Raw genomic sequence first — 24,451 nt, 5'->3', positions numbered from 1 at the left:
CCTTAACCCTGGCCTCTTGTTGCCCAGCCTCCTTTTCTCCTCCTCAACTAGACACCCCTCCCCTTTCCTTGCCATGCTTTCTGAAATCCTTTGTCTGTGAACTCACTAGAATTAGACCGGCCTACATGAATGAAAATGAAATGAAAATCGCTTATTGTCACGAGTAGGCTTCAATGAAGTTACTGTGAAAAGCCCCTAGTCGCCACATTCCGGCACCTGTTCGGGGAGGCTGGTACGGGAATCGAACCGTCTGCTGGCCTGCCTTGGTCTGCTTTAAAAGCCAGCGATTTAGCCCAGTGTGCTAAACCAGCCCCTACATCTACATTACTGTAACTAATATATTTTAACTAATTATCTTATATCACATTTGTCACTATAAGGTATGGGTGTAGGCTGCGAATCAAACTGGCACATGCACCACATTCACAGTCATGTCTCAGAGCTACCCCAACCACTCCTCGTTGCCTAAGCCCCATGGATTCTGCACCCTCCACTTTTGCCACTGGCATTGGCCTTGCAGGCCCTGGAACACTAGGAAACCGAGATGGACCTTCATGACATTCCATCGAGATGGACACTGTTCAGGACTTGAGGGAGGAGTGTTACAGCCCTCACAGAGGTCAATGGATTTGGACTATAAGTTTCCTGTGACCTCAGCAGAGTATGAACTTCCCCGCTAAAGGGGCTTCCCCTTAACAAGTAGAGCCTGTCTTGTATAAAAAAACGCAGCAGGTGAAGGTCAGGGCAGAAGAAGCCTTTGAGGAGTGGAGTATGTTTCAGTAACCTTTGTTTATGTATCCGACCTATCGTTTACTTGCGGTCACTCCGCTTGGAACCCAACAAGCTAAAATCTTTCAATCTCGGACCACATGGTTAATTAAATTGGGGGCTGGGAGAGAGGATCTCTGAGTGAGAGGGTGTGGGGCGCAGGAGGGATAGCATCTGCCCCTCTTGACAACAAGGGAACATTTTATTTGAAATAAAAATGCATTTTCACCCCTTAGATTTAGCTGCTGGACCATGGGTGGTTTAGGTGCTGGAACTAATTTCTCAAGGGCTCCATTGTCCTGTGCGAGTACCTTTAAGAAATGGGTGTTTAAGAAATGGGTGTTTATAAAAATAGCTGTAGTGGATGTACCTTTAAGAAATGGGTGTTTATCAGTGATGTCAGACTGTGGGTGGAGCTGGGCTGTCTGTCTGCTTTACTTTTGTTTTAGGCTGTTTGCGACAGGGTGTGTTTTAGTTTTGTTTTGAGAGCTGGAAAGCTGCAGGCAAAGCAAAGAGCTGTATAAGGATCTCTGTCTGCAAACTAAAGACTGTCTCCAGATCAATTGGGTGATTTCAAAGTGCTGACTGATCTCAGGAGTTAATTTAAACCAGATATCTGTGTTAAAAAGGGTCTTTTGTTTTATGGATGTAAATAAGGAAATATTAAGGTTTACTGACAGAATATTGTATCTGTGGGGACGATTGGTGTTGATAGTTGTTAAGATGTTTACTGTGGGTGTATAAAGTGTTAACTGGATTCATAAATAATCATTGTTTTAATTTAAAAGTCCTGTGGATCTCTGGTGCATCACACTTGTAAGGTAGGCCCGTGTGCTCCCCACAACCACAATCTATTAAAAGTTGTGGGTCAGGTGAACTCCATGATACACTTTGGGGTTCTCTGAACCCTGGCCCATAACAAATTGGGGGCTCGAGGGGGATAAAAGTCTATCTATTGGATTGGCTTAGTGAACTTAAAGACAGCGAGGGGTAAGCATATAGTGGGTGCTTTTCAGGTGTGGCATTCCAGTTTCAGTAGGGAGTGTGTTGTGGACGATGGCTCTTTCAGAGGCTCTGAAGGTTTTGGGGATGGAGACGGTCACACACAGTACCTTACGGACAGAGACTAAAAACAGGCTTTTAGAGTTGGCAAAAACATTGCAGTTAACATTACCTGACAAAATGCGGAAAGATGAGGTAATTATGGCGGTGGCTAAGCATTTAAAATCGCCTGTGATACTGTCTGACTCATTGGAAATGGCAAAAGTTCAGTTACAAATTAAACAAATGGAACATGAGAAAGAATTAAAGCAGCTTGAATATGAAAGAGATAGAGAGGAAAAAGAGAGAGATGAAAGGAAAAAAGAAAGAATAGCCAAAAGGAAGTAAAAGGGAGATACTGATCAGGGAAAATGAAAACGAGAGAGAGGGATAGAGAGGAAAAAGTAAAAGAGAGAGAGGAAAGGGAAAAAGAGAGAGAGTTTGAACTTCAAAAAATGGCCATGAAACATGATAGTCAGTTAAAATTGGCAGACGTAAAGGGAAAGGAACAGTTGGATGATAGTGGTGAGGATAGTGAGAAAGAGCGTCAAAGTCGAAGGCTTGGTGGGGGTCTATTTAAATATGTCCAAGCATTGCCAAAGTTTGATGAGAAGGAGGTAGAAGCCTTTTTCATCTCATTTGAGAAGGTGGCTAAACAAATGAAATGGTCACCGGACATGTGGGTATTTAGATTCAAACAAAGCAGGTAGGTAGGGCTAGTGAAGTGTTTGCATCACTACCGGAGGAGGTATCTGGGCCGTACGAGTAGGTGGAAAAATCTATCTTAGGTGCATATGAACTAGTGCCTGAAGCCTACAGACAAAGGTTTAGAAATTTAAGGAAAGAATTTGGTCAAACACACATGGAGTTTGAAAGGCTCAAACAGAGTAATTTTGATAGGTGGATAAGGGCTTTGAAAATAGACCAAACATATGAAGCTCTCAGAGAAATTATACTTTTGGAGGAGGTTAAAAATTCAATTCCTGATGTAGCGAGGACTCATGTGGAAAAGCAGAGGGTTAAAGCTGCGGGATTAGCAGCAGAAATGGCAGGTGATTATGAATTAGTTCATAAATCAAAGCTTGGTTTCCGACATCAGTTTCAGCCTGTGAGGGATAGAAACTGGGAAAAGAGAAATACTCAAGTGATAAAGGTAAAGGAGATCTGATGGGAGATAATAAGGAGAGTGTACCTCAGATTAAAAATGAAATCCTGGAGGGTGGAAGAGACATGAGAAGTTTCAAATGTTTTTACTGTAATAAACTAGGCCATGTAAAGTCAGTGTTGGTGGTTGCAGAAAAGCACTGGGAAGGCTGATGTGGTAAAACAGGATAAGACGGTGGGGTTTGTTAAAGTGGTAAAGGAAAGCCCAAGTGAAGCGAAGGAGGTGCAAAAGGTTGTCCAGCCTGATCAAGGGGTGATTGATAAGAAACTGCAAGATGTCTTTAAAGAATTTACTTGTGTGGGTAACGTTTACTCATGTGTATCAGGAGGAGCAGGTAAAGTAGTCACCATTTTAAGAGATATGGTAGCTAGTCAATTTTTAATGGTCAGAGATGAGGAGTTATGTAGTTTGGGAAGAATGTTGCCAGAAAAGGTGATAATATGGTTTAGCACAGTGGGCTAAAACAGCTGGCTTGTAATGCAGAAGGGGCTTTTCAAAGTAACTTCATTGAAGCCTACTTGTGACAATAACCAATTATTATTATTAATATGTGGAATTCAGGATGAGAAGAGTAGTGTTCCCTTATATAAGTTAAGGTTGGAAAGTCCAGTGAAGATTGGTGAAGTGGGAGTAGGAGGAATAGAGAACTATCTTGTCCCGGAATACAGTTTATCTTGGGTAATGATATAGCTGGATCGCAGGTGGGAGTGATGCCTACTGTGGTTGATAAACCTGTGGAAAATCAGTCAACTGAAGTGTTGAAGGACGAATATCCTGGGATTGTTCCAGATTGTGTAGTAACAAGGTCGCAAAGTCACAGGTTAAGACAAGAGGAGAAATCGGAGAGTGAAGATAAAGTTGAAGTTCAATTATCAGAAACGATTTTTGATCAGATGGTTGAAAAAGAACAAGAGCAGCTGGAGGATGAGGCGGATATTTTTAGTTCAGGAAAATTGGCGTAGTTACAACAGAAAGATATAGAAATAAAACGGATGTATCAGAAAGCATACATGGAAGAAGAATCTGAGTGTATACCAGAGTGTTATTACCGTAAAAATGATGTCTTGTTGAGGAAATGGAGACCTTTACATATGCAGGCGGATGAAAAGTGGGCAGACGTTCATCAAGTAATATTGCCGGTAGGGTATAGAAAGGAGGTATTGCGAGTAACACATGAGATATCAGTGAGAGGTCATTTGGGAATAAGAAAAACTCAAGCTAAACTACAAAAACATTTTTATTGGCCTGGTCTACATAAAGATGTAGTTAAATGTTGTCAATCATGTCACACATGTCAAGTGAAAGGGAAACCTCAAGCAGTGATAAAACCGGCACCCTTAATACCCATTCCAGCATTTGAGGAACCTTTTACAAGGTTCCTAATTGATTGCGTAGGACCGCTTCCTTAAACGAAAAGTGGGAATCAATATCTTTTTACCATAATGGATGTGTCTACTCGTTTTCCAGAGTCCATTCAAGTACGCAATATTACAGCTAAAAAGATTGTGGATGAATTACTTAAATTCTTTACTAGATATGGACTACCCACAGAAATACAATGGGATCAAGGGTCAAATTTAACCTCAAGGTTATTCAAAGAAGTTATGGATAGCAGAGGAATAAAACAATTTAAATCAACTGCATACCATCCAGAATTGTGGGGAGCGTTAGAAAGGTGACACAGACTTGAGGGCTTATTGTCAAGATTATCCAGAGGATTGGGATAAAGGAATTCCATTCGTGCTGTTTGCAATTAGGGATGCACCAAATTGCACCAATATGCACCAGTAGTCAACCAAATTCAATCCTTTTGAACTAGTTTTTGGTCATGAGGTAAGAGGACCACTTAAATTGATGAAGGAAAAATTGGTGAGTGAGAAATCGGAATTTACATTATTGGATTACGTGTCAAATTTTAGGGAACGATTAAATAGGTGAATTGGCAAGACAGCATTTAAAAGTTGCACAAAATGTGATGAAATGGGTAGCGGACAAGAAATCCAAGGTTCGTAGTTTTGCCAGTGGAAATAAAGTTTTACTATTGTTACCAGTGGTAGGTGAACCTTTAAAAGCAAGGTTTTGTGGACCTTATCAGATTTAATGAAAATTAACTGAGGTGAATTATGTAGTAAGAACACCAGATAGAAGGAAAACTCACCAAGTGTGTCATGTGAATATGCTTAAAAGGTACTTTGAAAGGGAAGGAGAAAAAGGAGGAGATTTCAATGATTCTAACTCAAAGTGACGAACCAAATCCAGATGACTGTCAATTTGACAGACCTCAAACTAAATTGGAAAATGAGGATATTCTTAAAAATTGGGATAATTTGTTGAGTTACCTTCCAGAGGAAAAACGGACAGACCTGAAAGAGTTATTGATATCACATGGGCAAATTTGTGGAGATAAATTAGGAAGTACTAAAATGGCTGTACATGATGTAGATGTGGGAAATGCTTTTCCAATCAAACAACATCCACATAGACTTAACCCTCTTAAAATTGGCTCATGTTAACAAAGCGATTGAGAGTATGCTTAAAAATGGCATAATTGAAAGGGGTTGCAGCCAATGGAGCTCACCCATAGTGATGATATCTAAACCAGAAGGTACCCAACGGTTGTGTGTGGACTATAGAGAGGTTAATGCAGTTACAAGAACGGACTCTTATCCTATCCCACGTTTGGAGGATTGCATTGAGAAAGTGGGACAATCAGCTTTTATTTCCAAACTGGATTTATTTAAAGGTTACTGGCAGGTACCTTTATCCGACAGCGCAAAGTAGATTTCAGCTTTTATGACTCCAGATGGTATATATCAATTCAAAGTTTTGCCATTTGGCATGAAAAACACCCCAGCCACATTACAACAGTTAACTAACAAAGTAGTTTCAGGATTACCCAATTGTGCAGTGTACATCGATGATCTGGTAATTTTCAGCCGGAAATAGGAAGAACATTTAAAACATCTGATGAAGTTATTCGATCAACTTCAGGAGGTGGGTTTGGTGGTAAACCTAGTTATATAAGATTGCAACAGGATCTTGACCAATTGGGCCAGAGGGCTGATGAATGGCAGATGGAGTTTAATTTGGATAAATGTGAGGTGATGCATTTTGGTAGATCAAATCAGGGCAGGACCTACTCAGTTAATGGTAGGGAGTTGGGGAGAGTTACAGAATAAAGAGATCTAGGGGAACAGGTTCATAGCTCCTTGAAGGTGGAGTCGCAGGTGAACAAGTTGGTGAAGAAGCATGCTCGGTTTTATTGGTCAGAATATTGAATACAGGAGTTGAGACGTCTTTTTGAAGTTGTACAAGACATTCGTAAGACCACACATGGAACACTGGTCACCCTGTAGGATTCTGGTCACCCTATCAAAGGAAGGATATTGTTAAACTAGAAAGAGTGCAGAAGAGGCTTACGAGGTTGCTACCAGGACTTGATGGTCTGAGTTATAAGGAAAGACTGGATAGGCGGAGACTTTTTTCCTGGAGTGTAGGAGGCTTAGGGGTGATCTTTTAGAGATCTGTAAAATAACGTGGAGCATAGATAAGGTAGATAGTCAACATCTTTCCCCAAAGGTAGAGGAGTCTCAAACTATAAGGCATAGGTTTAAGGTGAGAGGGGACAGATAAAAAGAGACTATATGTGCTCAGGAAATGTTTGAAGGAACCTTGGCACTCTCAGGATGGGGTATTTGGGACACAGGGTTTACTCCTGATCAGTAATCAGTGGCACTCATTGACATCAGTGCTGAGTTAGTGGGCATAATTGGCTCAGCTGCGAAAGTTAGGAATGTTAATAGACTGCTGGGAATGGTAATAGACTACTGGGCCAATCATCTGGCAGGCTTAATTGGTATTTTGATTTATCCAAAATAGGAATCACCTGGCAGGCAATGGTGAGCTCATTGATATCATGGCTCTCGATTAGAGTTAATATGCTCAGTCATGAAACCACTGCCAAACACAAACTCTCCCACAAACGTAATTGTGGATGCAAAAACCTTGTCTACAAGGCCACCCACCCAGGCTTTCTGTCTCTGTTCCAGGGTCCTTCGAGATGGATACATGTGTCGGACACCCAAGGAAACTTCAATTATGATGAAAGACTTCAGAGACTGGGACTATTTCCAGTGGAGCAGAGAAGGGTAAGAGATTTAATGGATGAATTGCCATCTCTGGTAGTGCAGTCCGTGATGAGTATCCACCAATATTTGAATTGTGAAATAGGAGAAAGATTAGGTGAAGTTTCTTTACATGGGGAGTTGCTAATTCATGGACTAAGGACATGGGAACAGTTGGATGGGGAAAAAGAGCAGCTTCATCTATTTCACCCAACACCATAGATCATAGAATGTACAGTGCAGAAGGAGGCCATTCGGCCCATCGAGTCTGCACCGATATCACATAATAGAGCAATAATTGAGTTATTGACTGAACTTTGCAACCAATTCTATCAATTAGTCGACAACAGACCAAGTCAAATGGCCAAACTAGAAAGAGCCAGGTGCTGAGCTTTTGGGATAATAGGCCCAAAGTCACCTATTGCTCCCCATTGCTGAGCTGTGCCACACACCGGGTGAAATTTGACTGTATTTTTTTCAAAGTGTCAAACTCAGACTGAAAACCAGCGTGTAGCTATGCAGTTGCACAGACCAGTTTTCACTCCAGATCTTCAACCTTTCTGAGAAAAATAAATGAGTGGACAGTCTGGTGGGCGGGGCCTGACAGAGCTGGCAAGGCCAGCTTGACAACGATGAGTGTTCAGCCCACAAACTGACAGTCCCCTGCACCCTGCCCAGCCCCAAGTAAACACAAGGACCCCCTCACAAGGATCATGGGCTCCCCCGCCCCCCCCCCAATGCTAACATCAGGACACCCCATCTTGGCAGACATCACCTTTACCCAACCCCCCTTGCAGGCATCTGGTGACCGTGGGGCTGCCCAGAGGGCACTTTCTGGGCATGTCCCTTTCCCCTGGTGGCTATACATACCTTTGAGCTCTTGGGGAAATATTCTCAACTGAATCTCATTTTTACAAACCTTTTGTAAAGTCACGTCAGCGAGGTTTGAATACTTAGTGAGGGGAGAATTATATGGTTGGGGGGGGTGGCTAATTATATTAAACTGCATGCAAAACCATTAAAATGAGGTTCTCGCCCTTTGAAGGTGTGAACCTTGTGACATCACAGTGATGGGCATGGAAAATTCCGACTTCATCGCCTGCATCGGCGATGCCGTGGATCACTACCGCGGGTTCAAAATCGCCCCATAATGTTTCAAATTGTTCATAAAACGTTTTTTCGTTACAGGGAGCAGTTGAGGCAGAGACCATTGCAGGTTTTCAGGGTAAAGTGGTTAAATATTCAAAGCACAGAAAGATCTGAAGCTGTGATGCGATCAGGAGGGACTGAGTTACATTTTGGATGGTTCCAGTGAAGTCCAGAAAAGGCATGTTCGGCTGAATGATCAACTTCTCTGCTCTACATTTTCATGTAGCTGTTCAAGTGAAGACAAGCATCCAGCAGGGGGCAGAAGAGCGGAGCTGCTGATTGGCTGTTGCGGGGGAACTTTGGATACGTCCGTTGTGGTCACCCTAACGTGAAGGTGGTTTGTGGAGGAGCTGTTGTCACGAGGAAGGCTCGAGGGCAGGTAGAAGTAGAAAGAAGTTGAACTGTGACGTCACAGCCTGCAGGTAAGGGATTGGATGGTGACTGGTAAGTAGTTTTTCTTTTATTTTCCCTCAGGTTTTATCGTGCGGGGCGCAGAGGTTGCTGAGTGAGTGCTTGCTGAGAAGGGGAGTGAATAACAGGTAAGCTCTTTCTTTCTTTTTCTTTTTTTTATCTAGAGGGGATGGCAGGGAAGGTAGTGCAAGGTTCCTCCTGCAGAATGTTTGAGGTGAGGGATGCCATCAGTGTCCCTGCTGATTTCATCTGTGGGAAGTGCACCCATCTCCACCTCCTCAGAAACCGCGTTAGGGAACTGGAGTTGGAGCTGGATGAACTTCGGATCATTCGGGAGGCAGAGGTGGTCATAGATAGAAGCTTCAGGGATGTAGTTACTCCGAAGAATAAAGATAGATGGGTGACGGTGCGAGAGGCTGGGAGGAAGCAGTCAGTACAGGGATCCCCTGTGGTCGTTCCCCATAGTAACAAGTATACTGCTTTGGATACTGTTTACCAGGGGTAAGCCATGGGGTACAGGTCTCTGGCACAAAGTCTGTCCCTGTTGCTCAGAAGGGAAGGGGGAAGAGGAGTAGAGCATTAGTCATTGGAGACTCCATAGTTAGGGGGATAGATAGGAGATTCTGTGGGAACGAGAGAGAGACTCGCGGTTGGTGTGTTGCCTCTCAGGTGCCAGGGTGCGTGATGTCTCGGATTGTGTTCTCGGGATCCTTAAGGGGGAGGGGGAGCAGCCCCAAGTCGTGGTCCACATAGGTACCAACGACATAGGTAGAAAAAGGGATAGGGATGTAAGGCAGGAATTCAGGGAGCTAGGGTGGAAACTTAGATCTAGGACAAACAGAGTTATTATCTCTGGGTTGTTCCCTGTGCCATGTGATAGCGAGACGAGGAATAGGGAGAGAGAGGAGTTGAACACGTGGCTACAGGGATGGTGCAGGAGGGAGGGTTTCAGATTTCTGGATTATGGGGGCTCATTCTGGGGTCGATGGGACCTCTACAAACGGGATTGTCTACACCTGGACCAGAGGGATACCAATATCCTGGAGGGGGAATTTGCTAATGCTCTTCGGGAGGGTTTAAACTAGTTCAGTAGGGGCTTGGGAACCTGAATTGTAGCTCCAGTATACAGAAGGTTGAGAGTAGTGGGGTCACGGGTAAGGTTTCAAAGTTGCAGGAGTGTACCGGCAGGCAGGAAGGTGGTTTAAAGTGTGTCTTCTTTAATGCCAGGAGCATCCGGAATAAGGTGGGTCAACTTGCGGCATGGGTTGGTACCTGGGACTTCGATGTTGTGGCCATTTCGGAGACATGGATAGAGCAGGGACAGGAATGGTTGTTGTAGGTGCCGGCGTTTAGATATTTCAGTAAGCTCAGGGAAGGTGGTAAAAGACGGGGAGGGGTGGCATTGTTAGTCAAGGACAATATTACGGTGGCAGAAAGGACGTTTGATGAGGACTCGTCTACTGAGGTAGTATGGGCTGAGGTTAGAAACAGGAAAGGAGAGGTCACCCTGTTAGGGGTTTTCTATAGGCCTCTGGAAAGTTCCAGAGATGTAGAGGAAAGGATTGCAAAGATGATTCTGGATAGGAGCGAAAGCAACAGGGTAGTTGTTATGGGGACTTTAACTTTCCAAATATTGACTGGAAACGCTATAGTTCGAGTACTTTAGATGGGTCCGTTTTTGTCCAATTGGTGCAGGAGCGTTTCCTGACACAGTATGTAGATAGGCCAACGAGAGGCGAGGCCATATTGGATTTGGTACTGGGTAATGAACCAGGATAGGTGTTAGATTTGGGTTTAGGTGAGCACTTTGGTGATCGTGACCACAATTCGATTATGTTTACTTTAGTGATGGAAAGGGATAGGTATATACCGCAGGGCAAGAGTTATATCTGGGGGAAAGGCAATTATGACGCGATGAGGCAAGACTTAGGATGCATCGGATGGAGAGGAAAACTGCAGGGGATGGGCACAATGGAAATGTGGAGCTTGTTCAAGGAACAGCTACTGCATGTCCTTGATAAGTATGTACCTGTCAGGCAGGGAGGAAGTGGTCGAGCAAGGGAACCGTGGTTTACTAAAGCAGTCGAAACACTTGTCAAGAGGAAAAAGGAGGCTGATGTAAAGATGAGACATGAAGGTTCAGTTAGGGCGTGCGAGAGTTACAAGTTAGCCAGGAAGGACCTAAAGAGAGTGCTAAGAAGAGCTAGGAGGGAACATGAGAAGTCTTTGGCAGGTAGGATCAAGGATAACCCTAAAGATTTCTATCGATATGTCAGGAATAAAAGAATGACGAGGGTAAGAGTAGGGCCAGTCAAGGACAGTGGTGGGAGGTTGTGTGTGGAGTCCAAGGAAATGGGTGAGGTGCTAAATGAATATTTTTTGTCTTTCTCCTGTGTGAATACTGACGATGTTGTCGAGGAGAAGACTGAGATTCAAGCTACTAGTCTAGAAGGGCTTGAGGTTCAGAAGGAGGAGGTGTTAGAAATTCTGGAAAGTGTGAAAATAGATAAGTCCCCTAGGCCGGATGGGATTTATCCTAGGATTCTCTGGGAAGCCAGGGAGGAGATTGCTGATCCTTCGGCTTTGATCTTTAAGTCATCTTTGTCTACAGGAATAGTGCCAGAAGACTGGAGGATAGCACATGTTGTCCCCTTGTTCAAGAAGGGGAGTAGAGACAACCCCAGTAACTATAGACCAGTGAGCCTTACTTCTGTTGTGGGCAAAATCTTGGAAAGGTTTATAAGAGATAGGATGTATAATCATCTGGAAAGGAATAATTTGATTAGAGATAGTCAACACGGTTTTGTGAAGGGTCAGTCGTGCCTCACAAACCTTACTGAGTTCTTTGAGAAGGTGACCAAACAGGTGGATGAGGGTAAAGCAGTTGATGTGGTGTATATGGATTTCAGTAAAGCATTTGATAAGGTTCCCCACGGTAGGCTACTGCAGAAAATACGGAGGCATGGGATTCAGAGTGATTTAGCAGTTTGGATAAGAAATTGGCTCGCTGGAAGAAGACAAAGGGTGGTGATTGATGGCAAATGTTCAGACTTGAATCCAGTTACTAGTGGTGTACCACAAGGATCTGTTTTAGGGCCACTGTTGTTTGTCATTTTTATAAATGACCTGGAGGAGGGCGTAGAAGGATGGGTGAGTAAATTTGCAGATGACACTAAAGTCGGTGGAGTTGTGGACAGTGCGGAAGGATGTTACAAGTTACAGAGGGACATAGATAAACTGCAGCGGTGGGCTGAGAGGTGGCAAATGGAGTTTAATGCAGAAAAGTGTGAGGTGATTCATTTTGGAAGGAATAACAGGAAGACAGTACTGGGCTAATGGTAAGATTCTTGGCAGTATGGATGAGCAGAGAGATCTCGGTGTCCATGTACATAGATCCCTGAAAGTTGCCACCCTGGTTGAGAGGGTTGTTAAGAAGGCGTACGGTGTGTTAGCTTTTATTGGTAGAGGGATTGAGTTTCGGAGCCATGAGGTCATGTTGCAGCTGTACAAAACTCTGGTGCGGCCGCATTTGGCGTATTGCGTGCAATTCTGGTCGCCGCATTATAGGAAGGATGTGGAAGCATTGGAAAGGATGCAGAGGAGATTTATCAGAATGTTGCCTGGTTTGGAGGGAAGATCTTATGAGGAAAGGCTGAGGGACTTGAGGCTGTTTTTGTTAGAGAGAAGAAGGTTAAGAGGTGACTTAATTGAGGCATACAAGATGTTCAGAGAATTGGATAGGGTGGACAGTGAGAGCCTTTTTCCTCGGATGGTGATGTCTAGCACGAGGGGACATAGCTTTAAATTGAGGGGAGATAGATACAGGACAGGTGTCAGAGGTCGGTTCTTTACTCAGAGTAGTAAGGCGTGGAATGCCCTGCCTGCAACAGTAGTGAACTCGCCGACACTAAGGGCATTGAAATGGTCATTGGATAGACATATGGACGATAAGGGAATAGTGTAGATGGGCTTTAGAGTGGTTTCACAGGTCGGCGCAACATCGAGGGCCGAAGGGCCTGTACTGCGCTGTAATGTTCTATGTTCTATGTTTTATGTTCTATGTTCTATGATTCTGCAGTATTTCTCCTCCAAATAAGAAGCATCTTTCCCAAACATTTTAAAATAATTTACATGTAAATATTTGGCAACATTTGATTTGAAATGATCAGGCCCTGAAGACCTTCTATTCGTGGACACAAATTAAAATCACATTTGCAAAGGCATACGATTAAGCAGGAAATTAAAACAAATAAAATCCCAATGGGGATTGTGGCTGACTACGCTTTGCCAAAGACTTAACCCATTGAGAAATGATTGGCTTAGATTGTAAATGCAAGGCAATATTAAGATAAAGAGCACACAGCTTTTGGTCTGTATGTGTGTCATTGCTTGGATTTTCTCTTAAGTCTTTGGCTGAAGAATTAAGCATTCTTGTTTCTTCAGAGAGTACTCTGTGGAGTCTGTTTTTATTCCTTGTGATTCCAGCTGCTGTTCACATGGGTTTGCTTTCTGTATTACTGGCACATTAATGATTTTGAACCTCTTGTGCCATCTGTTTTCTTGCTCTGGGCAAGCAAATAAATGATTAAACGCTGGAGAACATGAGGTCTTGGATGCTTATAGACTGGTATGTTTAATAAAACATGCTGTTAACAAATCAAACCTGTCAGTGTTACTTTGTAGTCAGCTTTCTGTTGGACAGCTATGTTGCCAGCTTTTTGACTATTTAAAACAAAAAAAATCTGCACTGCAATTGGTGTGAAGGTAATCACTTCTAATTCACTGATATTGTAGTTCTTAGCAAATTACTCGAGGAATAGAGAGCCATGGTCCGGAAGGCTTCACTAAATTGCTCTCTTGAGAGGATGTAGCTATACTCTGATTTGTTATCTCCTGTTGTATATCAGGTCAACGCAGGTATTAAATTAGTTTTTGGTGTGAAATAGAGCTTGTTTGTAGTGCATTAAAATGCCTGTTCCATGCTTCTAGCTCCAGCTTCCAGCAACTTCGGTTTTTTCAATTTTCCAAGTCATCACGAATGAATCAAACACAGTGACCATAGATTAGTCAGCAGATTCACAATATTAAATAAAGAAGAATTGAACACTACATCCTCCCCCACCCCCAACTTGTAGCACCAAATTAAGTGACTCAAAACAACAAACCTATGTACATTTGAGTCATTTCTTAGGAGTTCAGCTTGTCCATTTTATGTGGGTACATAAATTGTCTTTGAGCTTCAAAGATCTCTGATGACACTGAGATCTGTGAGCTTGACGTCTTGGTCCTGAATGATCAACCCAATTGTGTGAGCATGCAAGATATTTCATCTCGGAATCTGACCATTTATAGATGCTTAGAACAAAGAACAATACAGCACAGGAACAGACCCTTCGGCCCTCCAAGCCTGTACCGGTTATGATGCTAACCTTTGCCAAAACCCTCAGCACTTCCCTCTGTACCTATCCTATCCATGTGTTTGTCAAGATGTCTTTTGAACACCGTTAATGTATCTGCGATGATTCGATGCTGGAGTGGCTTACAATTAAGCCAGTGCTTGGTGCGGAGAGTGAGCTTCATATCATAGAGGTTCATGTGTCAAGTTGTGGATGCTTATCATTTGTGTTCAGTTTCTGACAACAGTCGTAATGTTTAAACAATTGGTTATTCATTTCCTTCAATGACTGAGAATATAGCTCCATTTCCTGACGAGGGGCCGCACGGTGGCACAGTGGTTAGCACTGCTGCTTCACAGCTCCAGAGACCCTGATTCAATTCTGGCCTCTGGTGATTGTCTGTATGGAGTTTGCACTTTCTCCCCGTGTCTGTGTGGATTTTCTCCCGCAGTACAAAGATGTGCAGGTTAGGTGGATTGGCCAATGATAAATTGCCCCTTCGTGTCCAAAAGGTTAGTTGGGGTTCCTGGGATAGAGTGGAGGCATGGGATTAAGTAGGGTCCTCTTTCTCAGGGCCGGTGTAGACTTGATGGGCTGAATGGCCTCCTATACTGTACATTCTGTGGTTATCTGTTGTGAAATATGTTTCCACAGGTAAGTTGAAATGGGTGAGGACCGGTGGGGAGATGCTATCTTCACCGTTAATGTCTTAAAAACTGTTTGCTGTGCGATTGTCCATTTCCATTGTATATCTTGTTTGTGCAGTGGCTCTGAAGAGCCTCCATGGACTCTGCACACTTAGGAATGAATTTGGGATAAAAGTTGGTACTACAAAGGAACTCAGAAGGTGTCAGAAACGCATGAATGGCTTTGGTGCTGTCACTCTGAAAATCAATCTCGGATCTGCGAACGTGCTTCTGTCCTTGTTGAGCATCAAATTGAATTGTGTGGGTTGAGTGAACACTGCTGATACCTCAGGAACATTACACTTAGCAGCAGGAAGAGGCCATTCAACCCTTTGAGCCTTCTCTCCCATTCGGTGAGATCATGGCTGATCTGGTTGTGGTCTCAACCCAACTTTCTCTCCAACCCCCGCACAACCCTTGACTCCCCCAACCTCCACTGCTTTCTGGGGAAGAGAATTCCCTGGGATAATTACCCTCTGTGTGGAAAAACTATTTTCCTCTTCTCCGTCTTCAAAGCGAGACCTTGTCCCCAAATTCTAGACTCCCCAACAAGAGGAAACATCCTCCTGATATCCACCCTGCCAAGTTCTCTCAGATCTTGCGTGTTTCAATAATATCTTCTCTCATTCTTCTAAACTCCACTGTGTATGGGCCTGTGCAAACTTACTTCGATGATAAGCTCCTCATCTCAAGAATGTCAAATGAACCTTCTTCGAACTGCTTCTAATATAATGTATCATTTTTCAAATAAGGAGACCAAAGCTGTACACTACTTCAGATGTGTTCTCGCCAACTGCTGTGCAGTTTCAATAAAACTTCCCTCCATTTATGGAATCATAGAATTTTACAGCACAGAAGGAGGCCATTGGCTCATCGTGCCTGCACCAGCTCCCAACAGAGCTACCTAGCTAGTCCATTTCATTTGTCTTCCTAATCACTTACTGTACCTGCAGATTAACTTCTTGATGCCCAGATCCCTCTCTACCCTAGTTCTGCAATCTTTCTCCATTTAAATAATTTTCTGTGTTTCTATTCTTCCGGCCAATGTGGACAAGTTCACATTTTCCCACATTAGCCTCCATCTGCCAAATTCTTGCCCGCTCACTTAAAACCTGTCTCTGTCCCTTTTCCAACTCTCTACCTCCTTATGACAACTTTCCTTTTTAAAAAAATTTTAGAGCACCCAATTATTTTTTCCAATTAAGGGGCAATTTAGCGTGGCCAATCCACCTATCTTGCACGTCTTTGGGTTGTGGGGGTGAAACCCACGCAGACACGGGGAGAATGTGCAAACTCCACATGGACAAAAATGACCCAGGTCCTCAGCGTCATAGGCAGCAATGCTAACCACTGTGCCACCATGTTGCCCTTATGGCAACTTGCTTACCTCTACCTCTATATTGGTGCCATCGGCCAATTTAGTTCCATACAAGTCATTGATCTAGATCAGCACTGATCCCTGTGGCACTCCTCTAATTACATTTTGCCAACCCAAATGAGACCCATTGAACCCTACTCTGCTTCTTATTAGCTAACCAATCTTTTATCCATACTAATATGTTACCCCCTCCACCATGTGCTATTATTATCTATAGAAACCTTTGGCACTTTATCAAATGCCTTTTGTAAATCCAAGTACTATACATCTACAGGGTCTACTTTATCCACCTTGTTTATTACTTCCTCAAAGAATTCCAATAAATTAGTTAAGGAAAAAGCATATAACTGTGCAGGATTGAGTGGTAGGTCAGATGATTGGTCAGAATATGAAGAATGGCAGAGAATGACTAAAAGATTAATGAAGGGAAAGAAATTGAAGTTTGAGAGGAAGCTGGCTGGAAATTTAAAATAGGATAGCACATATTAAAAAAGTAAATAATAGAGAGTGAGAATGGAGAGTTAGCAATAGATTTGAAGGAAATGGTGGATGGAATGAGCAGATCATTTGCTCTGTCATCAACATAGACGGTACAGAAACATTCTAGTAATAGCTATAAATAAGGAGGTGGTGGGGAAGAGGAACTTGGTGAAATTTAAAAGAGTAGGAAAGTGGTATCGAGCAACTGATGGAGATGCAGCTGACAACTGTCCAGGTCCAGATGGACTTCATCCTCAGGTCTTCATGGTGGCTACTAAGGAAGATACATTGGTGCTAATTTTCAAAATTCACCAGATTCTGGAAAAGCTCAATCAGACTGGAAAGTTGAAAATATAACCCCTCTATTCAAAAAGGGAGGGAGACAGAAAACAGGAAACTATGCCAGTTAGCTTGACATCTGTCATAGAGAAAGAGTTAGAATCATCCATTAAGGAGATATAGCTGGGCACTAAGAAAAACCTGGGCAAGAGTTGTCAGTTTATGGAAGGAAATCATGTTTAGCCAATTTGTTAGAGTTCTTTGGAAGAAGAACATGTGCTGTGGTTAAAGGAGAGCCTCTATGTGTGCTGGACTTGGATTTCCAGAAGGCATTTAATATCGTGCCACATATAAAAAGGTTATTGGACAAAGGAGGAGCTCACGATGTAGGCAGTAACATATTTATAATAATTTTTATTATCACAAGTCGGCTTAAGTTAACACTGCAGTGAAGTTAATGTGAAAAGCCACGAGTCACCACACTCCGGTGCCTGTTCGGGTACACGGAGTGAGAATTCAGCATGTCCAAATTACCTAACAGCATGTCTTTCGGGACTTGGGGGAAGAAACCGGAGCTGCCGGAGGAAACCTAGATACAGGGAGAATGTGCAGACTTTGCACAGACAGGGACGCAAGCCAGGCATCGAACCTGGGACACTGGTGCTGTGAAGCAATAGTGCTAACCACTGTGCTACCGTGCGACCCAGGCATGTATAGAAGATTGGTTGGATGATAAAGAACAGACAGTATGCGTAAATGTTTTTTTTGATTGGCAGGATGATGAGCGTAGTCACATAGGGGTTTGTGCTTTGGCCTCAACTTTTTACAATATATATCAATTCTTAGATGAGAGGAAAGAAGGAATAGTAGCTAAATTTGCAAATGATACAAAGATAATTAGGAAAATATAATGTGAAGAGGACAAGTTTGCAGACAGATAGAGATATAATCAGTGAGTGGACAAAACGTTCGATAGATGGAGTACAATGTTGGAAAATATGAAGTTATTCACTTTGGCAGGAAACAAAAAACAGGGTATGACTTAAACAGTGAACAACTGCAGAATTCTGAGAGGGATCTAGTTGCTCCAGCGCACAAAGTCACAAAACGTTAATATGCGGATACACGTTGGCCATTTGGCCCATTAAGTCTGCACCAAGACTCTGGAAGAGTACCCCCTCTAAGAAGCACTGAGGGACAATTGAACAAGGCCAATCCATCTAACCTGCACATCTTTGGACTGTGGGAGGAAACTGGAGCACTTGGGGGAAACCCACGCAGACACATGGAGAACTTGTAAACTCCACACAGACAGTGACCCAAGACTGGAATTGAACCCGGACCCCTGGCGTTGTGAGGCAGCTGTGCTAATCACTGTGCCACCATGCCGTTTTGTTCTATTTACTATTTTCCAATCTGCAGAATCCCTTCCAAAATCTAAGCAATTTTGGGAGATTATAACCAATGCATCTGGTACTTCTGCAGCCACATCTGTTAAGACCATAGGTTGCAGGCCATTTGACAGCCTTTCGGTCTAATGATTTTCCCGCCAACCTTCCCCTGCTGGCGGCGATTGATTTCAGTTCTTCCCTCCCTTTCACCTTTTGATTTTCAAAAGCCTTTGCAAAATTTAAGCCTTAAATTCTTTGAGGAAGTGACAAAGTTAGTTGATGAGGGAAGGGCAGTAGATGTCGTATACATGGACTTCAGTAAGGCGTTTGATAAAGTTTCTCATGGCAGGTTGATGGAAAAAGTGAAGTCGTATGGGGTTCAGGATGTACTAGCTAGATGGATAAAGAACTGGCTGGGCAACAGGAGACAGAGAGTAGTGGTTGAAGGGAGTGTCTCAAAATGGAGAAAAGTGACTAGTGGTGTTCCACAGGGATCCGTGCACAGACCACTGTTGTTTGTGATATACATAAATGATCTGGATGAAGGTATAGGTGGTCTGATTAGCAAGTTTGCAGATGATACTAAGATTGGTGGATTTGCAGATAGCGAGGAGGACTGTCAGAGAATACAACAAAATATAGATGGATTGGAGAGGTGGGCAGAGAAATGGCAGATGGAGTTCAATCCAGTCAAATGCGAGGTGAGGCATTTTGAAAGATCTAATTCAAGAGCGGACTATACGGTAAATGGAAGAGTCCTGGGGAAAATTGATGTACAGAGAGATCTGGGAGTTCAGGTCCATTGTACCCTGAAGGTGGCAACGCAGGTCGATAGAGTGATCAAGAAGGCATACAGCATGCTTGCCTTCATCGGATGGGGTATTGAGTACAAGAGTCGGCACGTCATGTTACAGTTGTATAGGACTTTGGTTAGGCCACATTTGGAATACAGCGTACAGTTCTGGTCGCCACATTACCAGAAGGATGTGGATGCTTTAGAGAGCATACAGAGGAGGTTCACCAGGATGTTGCCTGGTATGGAGGGTGCTAGCTATGAAGAAAGGTTGAGTAGATTAGAATTGTTTTCGTTGGAAAGACGGAGGTTGAGGGGGGACATGATTGAGGTCTACAAAATTATGAGAGGTATGGACAGGGTGGATAGCAACAAGCTTTTCCAAGAATGGGGGTGGCAATTACAAGGGGTCACGATTTCAAGGTGAGAGGGGGAAAGTTTGAGGGCGATGTGCATGGAAAGTTTTTTATGCAGAGAGTGGTAGGTTCCTGGAACGCTTTGCTAGCGGAGGTGGTAGAGGCGGGCACGATAACATCATTTAAGATGCATCTAGACAGATATATGAACGTGCGGGGAACAGAGGGAAGTAGATCCTTGGAAAATAGAAGACCGGTTTGGATAAAGGATCTGGATCGGCACAGGCTGGGAGGGCCGAAGGGCCCGTTCCGGTCCTGCAATTATCTTTGTTCTTTGATCTTTGTTATTCTACAGTGAAGGCATCAACAAAATACCTGTCCAGTGCTTCTGCCATTTCCTTGTTTTTCATGATTAATTGCCCAAACTCACTCTGGAGGGCCAACACGAGCTTCATTTATTCTTTTCCTATTTAAATACTTGCAGAAACTCTTTTTGTTTTATATTACTAGCTAGCTTTACCTCATAACAAAGAAATGTACAGCACAGGAACAGGCCCTTCGGCCCTCCAAGCCCGTGCCGACCATGCTGCCCGACTAAACTACAATCTTCTACACTTCCTGGGTCCCTATCCCTCTATTCCCATCCTATTCATGTATTTGTCAAGATGCCCTTAAATGTCACTATTGTCCCTGCTTCCACCACCTCCTCCGGTAGCGTGTTCCAGGCACCCACTACCCTCTGTGTAAAAAAACTTGCCTCGTACATCTACTCTAAACCTTGCCCCTCGCACCTTAAACCTATGCCCCCTAGTAATTGACCCCTCTACCCTGGGGAAAAGCCTCTGACTATCCACTCTGTCTATGCCCCTCATAATTTTGTATACCTCTATCAGGTCACCCCTCAACCTCCGTCGTTCCAGTGAGAACAAACCGTGTTTATTCAACCGCTCCTCATAGCTAATGCCCTCCATACCAGGCGACATCCTGATAAATCTCTTCTGCACACTCTCTAAAGCCTCCACATCCTTCTGGTAGTGTGGCGACCAGAATTGAACACTATACTCCAAGTGTGGCCTAACTAAGGTTCTATACAGCTGCAACATGACTTGCCAATTCTTATACTCAATGCCCCGGCCAATGAAGGCAAGCATGCCGTATGCCTTCTTGACTACCTTCTCCACCTGTGTTGCCCCTTTCAGTGACCTGTGGACCTGTACACCTAGATCTCTCTGACTTTCAATACACTTGAGGGGCATACCATTCACTGTATATTCCCTACCTGCATTAGACCTTCCAAAATGCATTACCTCACATTTGTGCGGAATAAACTCCATCTGCCATCTCTCCGCCCAAGTCTCCAAACAATCTAAATCCTGCTGTATCCTCCGACAGTCCTCATCGCTATCCGCAATTCCACCAACCTTTGTGTCGTCTGCAAACTTACTAATCAGACCAGTTACATTTTCCTCCAAATCATTTATATATACTACAAACAGCAAAGGTCCTAGCACTGATCCCTGCGGAACACCACTGGTCACAGCCCACCAATTAGAAAAGCATCCTTCCATTGCTACTCTCTGCCTTCTATGACCTATGATGTGGAGATGCCGGAGTTGGACTGGGGTGAGCACAGTAAGAAGTTTTACAACACCAGGTTAAAGTCCAACAGGTTAGTTTCGATGTCACTAGCTTTCGGAGCGCTGCTCCTTCCTCAGGTGAATGAAGAGGTATGCTCCAGAAACATATATATAGACAAATTCAAAGACGCCAGACAATGCTTGGAATGTGAGCATTAGCAGGTGATTAAATCTTTACAGATCCAGAGATGGGGTAACCCCAGGTTAAAGAGGTGTGAATTGTGTCAAGCCAGGACAGTTGGTAGGATTTCGCAGGCCAGATGGTGGGGGGTGAATGTAATGCGACATGAATCCCAGGTCCCGGTTGAGGCCGCACTCATGTGTGCGGAACTTGGCTATAAGCTTCTGCTCGGCGATTCTGTGTTGTCGCGCGTCCTGAAGGCCGCCTTGGAGAACGCTTACCTGGAGATCAGAGGCTGAATGCCCTTGACTGCTGAAGTGTTTCTCCGCTCCGGGAAAGTACTGGACGACGAAGGGTATTCTGTCGGTTGTGTCCCATGTTTGTCTTCTGAGGAGGTCGGTGCGGTTTTTTGCTGTGGTGCGTTGGAACTGTCGATCGATGAGTCGAGCGCCATATCCCGTTCGTACGAGGGCATCTTTCAACGTCTGTAGATGTCTGTTACGCTCCTCCTCGTCTGAACAGATGCTGTGTATACGGAGAGCTTGTCCATAGGGGATGGCTTCTTTAATGTGTTTAGGGTGGAAGCTGGAGAAGTGGAGCATCGTGAGGTTATCCGTGGATTTGCGGTAAAGCAAAGTGGTGAGGTGACCATCCTTGATGGAGACGAGTGTGCCCAAGAATGCAACTGATTTTAGAGAGTAGTCCATGGTGAGTCTGATGGTTGGATGGAACTTATTGATGTCATCGTGTAGTCGTTTCAGTGATTCTTCGCCGTGGGTCCAAAGGAAAAAACTGTAATTGATGTATCTGGTGTATAACGTTGGTTGAAGGTCCTGTGCGGTGAGTAGGTCTTGTTCAAACTTGTGCATGAAGATGTTGGCGTATTGGGGTGCGAATTTGGTCCCCATGGCTGTTCCGTGTGTCTGGATAAAGAACTTGTTGTCGAAGGTGAAGACGTTGTGATCCAGAATGAAGCGGATGAGTTGCAGAATTGCGTCTGGAGATTGGCAGTTGTCGGTGTTGAGTACTGAGGCTGTTGCAGCAATGCCGTCGTCATGGGGGATGCTGGTATAGAGTGCCGAGACGTCCATTGTGACGAGGAATGTTCCTGGTTCAACTGGCCCATGGGTGCTGAGTTTCTGTAGGAAGTCCGTCGTGTCGCGACAGAAGCTGGGCGTACCTTGTACGATGGGTTTCAAGATGCCCTCGATGTAGCCAGAGAGGTTCTCACACAGGGTCCCATTGCCTGAAACGATAGGACGGCCTGGTGTGTTGGCCTTGTGTATTTTCGGGAGGCAGTAGAGATCTCCAATGCGGGGAGTACGTGGGATGAGAGCACGTAGGTTGCTCTGAAGATCTGGATCCAAGGTCTTGATCAGTCTGTTAAGTTGGCGTATGTGTTCCTTGGTCGGATCTGCGGGTAACAGTCTGTAGTGTTCCTCGTTGTTCAGTTGTCGGTATACTTCTTTGCAGTAGTCCGTTCTGTTCAGTATGACAGTGGCCCCTCCTTTGTCTGCTGGTTTGATGACGATGCTGCGGTTGGTCTTGAGAGCGCGGATGGCATTGCGTTGTGCTTTGATGACGTTCGGGGTTGTCTTGTGAATGCGACTGATGAATCTGGCATTGACGCGAAACCTGACGGCTTGAGCATACATGTCGAGTCTAATGCAGTGGCCTTCCAGAGGGGTCCAATTCGATTCTTTCCTCTTCGGTTGCCGATAGTCACCTCAGCACTTTGCTTTACCGCAAACCCACGGATAACCTCACGATGCTCCACTTCTCCAGTTTCCACCCTAAACACATTAAAGAAGCCATCCCCGATGGACAAGCTCTCCGTCTACACAGGATCTGCTCAGACGAGGAGGAGCGTAACAGACATCTACAGACGTTGAAAGATGCCCTCGTACGAACGGGATATGGCGCTCGACTCATCGATCGACAGTTCCAACGCGCCACAGCAAAAAACCGCACCGACCTCCTCAGAAGACAAACATGGGACACAACCGACAGAATACCCTTCGTCGTCCAGTACTTTCCCGGAGCGGAGAAACTACGACATCCTCTTCGCAGCCTTCAACACATCATCGATGAAGATGAACATCTTGCCAAGGTCATCCCCACACCCCCACTACTTGCCTTCAAACAACCGCGCAACCTCAAACAAACCATTGTTTGCAGCAAACTACTCAGCCTTCAGAACAGTGACCACGACACCACACAACCCTGCCATGGCAATCTCTGCAAGACGTGCCAGATCATTGACATGGATACCACCATTATACGTGAGAACACCACCCACCAGGTACGCGGTACGTACTCGTGCGACTCGGCCAACGTTGTCTACCTCATACGCTGCAGGAAAGGATGTCCCGAAGCGTGGTACATTGGCGAGACCATGCAGACGCTGCGACAACGAATGAACGGACATCGTGCGACAACCACCAGGCAGGAATGTTCCCTTCCAGTCGGGGAACACTTCAGCAGTCAAGGGCATTCAGCCTCTGATCTCCAGGTAAGCGTTCTCCAAGGCGGCCTTCAGGACGCGCGACAACACAGAATCGCCGAGCAGAAGCTTATAGCCAAGTTCCGCACACATGAGTGCGGCCTCAACCGGGACCTGGGATTCATGTCGCATTACATTCACCCCCCACCATCTGGCCTGCGAAATCCTACCAACTGTCCTGGCTTGACACAATTCACACCTCTTTAACCTGGGGTTACCCCATCTCTGGATCTGTAAAGATTTAATCACCTGCTAATGCTCACATTCCAAGCATTGTCTGGCGTCTTTGAATTTGTCTATATATATGTTTCTGGAGCATACCTCTTCATTCACCTGAGGAAGGAGCAGCGCTCCGAAAGCTAGTGACATCGAAACAAACTTGTTGGACTTTATAACCTGGTGTTGTAAAACTTCTTACTGTTCTATGACCTAGCCCGTTCTGTATCCACCTTGCCAGCTCACCCCTTATCCCGTGTGACTTCACCTTTTGTACTAGTCTACCATGAGGGACCTTGTCAAAGGCCTTACTGAAGTCCACATAGACAACATCCACTGCCCTACCTGCATCAATCATCTTTGCGACCTCCTCGAATAACTCTATCAAGTTAGTGAGACACGACCTCCCCTTCACAAAACCATGCTGCCTCTCACTAATACGTCCATTTGTTTCCAAATGGGAGTAGATCCTGTCCCGAAGAATTCTCTCCAGTAATTTCGCTACCAATGAAGTAAGGCTCACCGGCCTGTAGTTCCCTGGATTATCCTTGCTACCC

This window comes from Scyliorhinus torazame, chromosome 14, assembly GCF_047496885.1.
Source record: "Scyliorhinus torazame isolate Kashiwa2021f chromosome 14, sScyTor2.1, whole genome shotgun sequence".
NCBI classification, from domain to species: domain Eukaryota; kingdom Metazoa; phylum Chordata; class Chondrichthyes; order Carcharhiniformes; family Scyliorhinidae; genus Scyliorhinus; species Scyliorhinus torazame.
The sequence above is the reverse complement of the archived record's forward strand: the minus strand, read 5'-3'. Positions refer to the sequence as shown.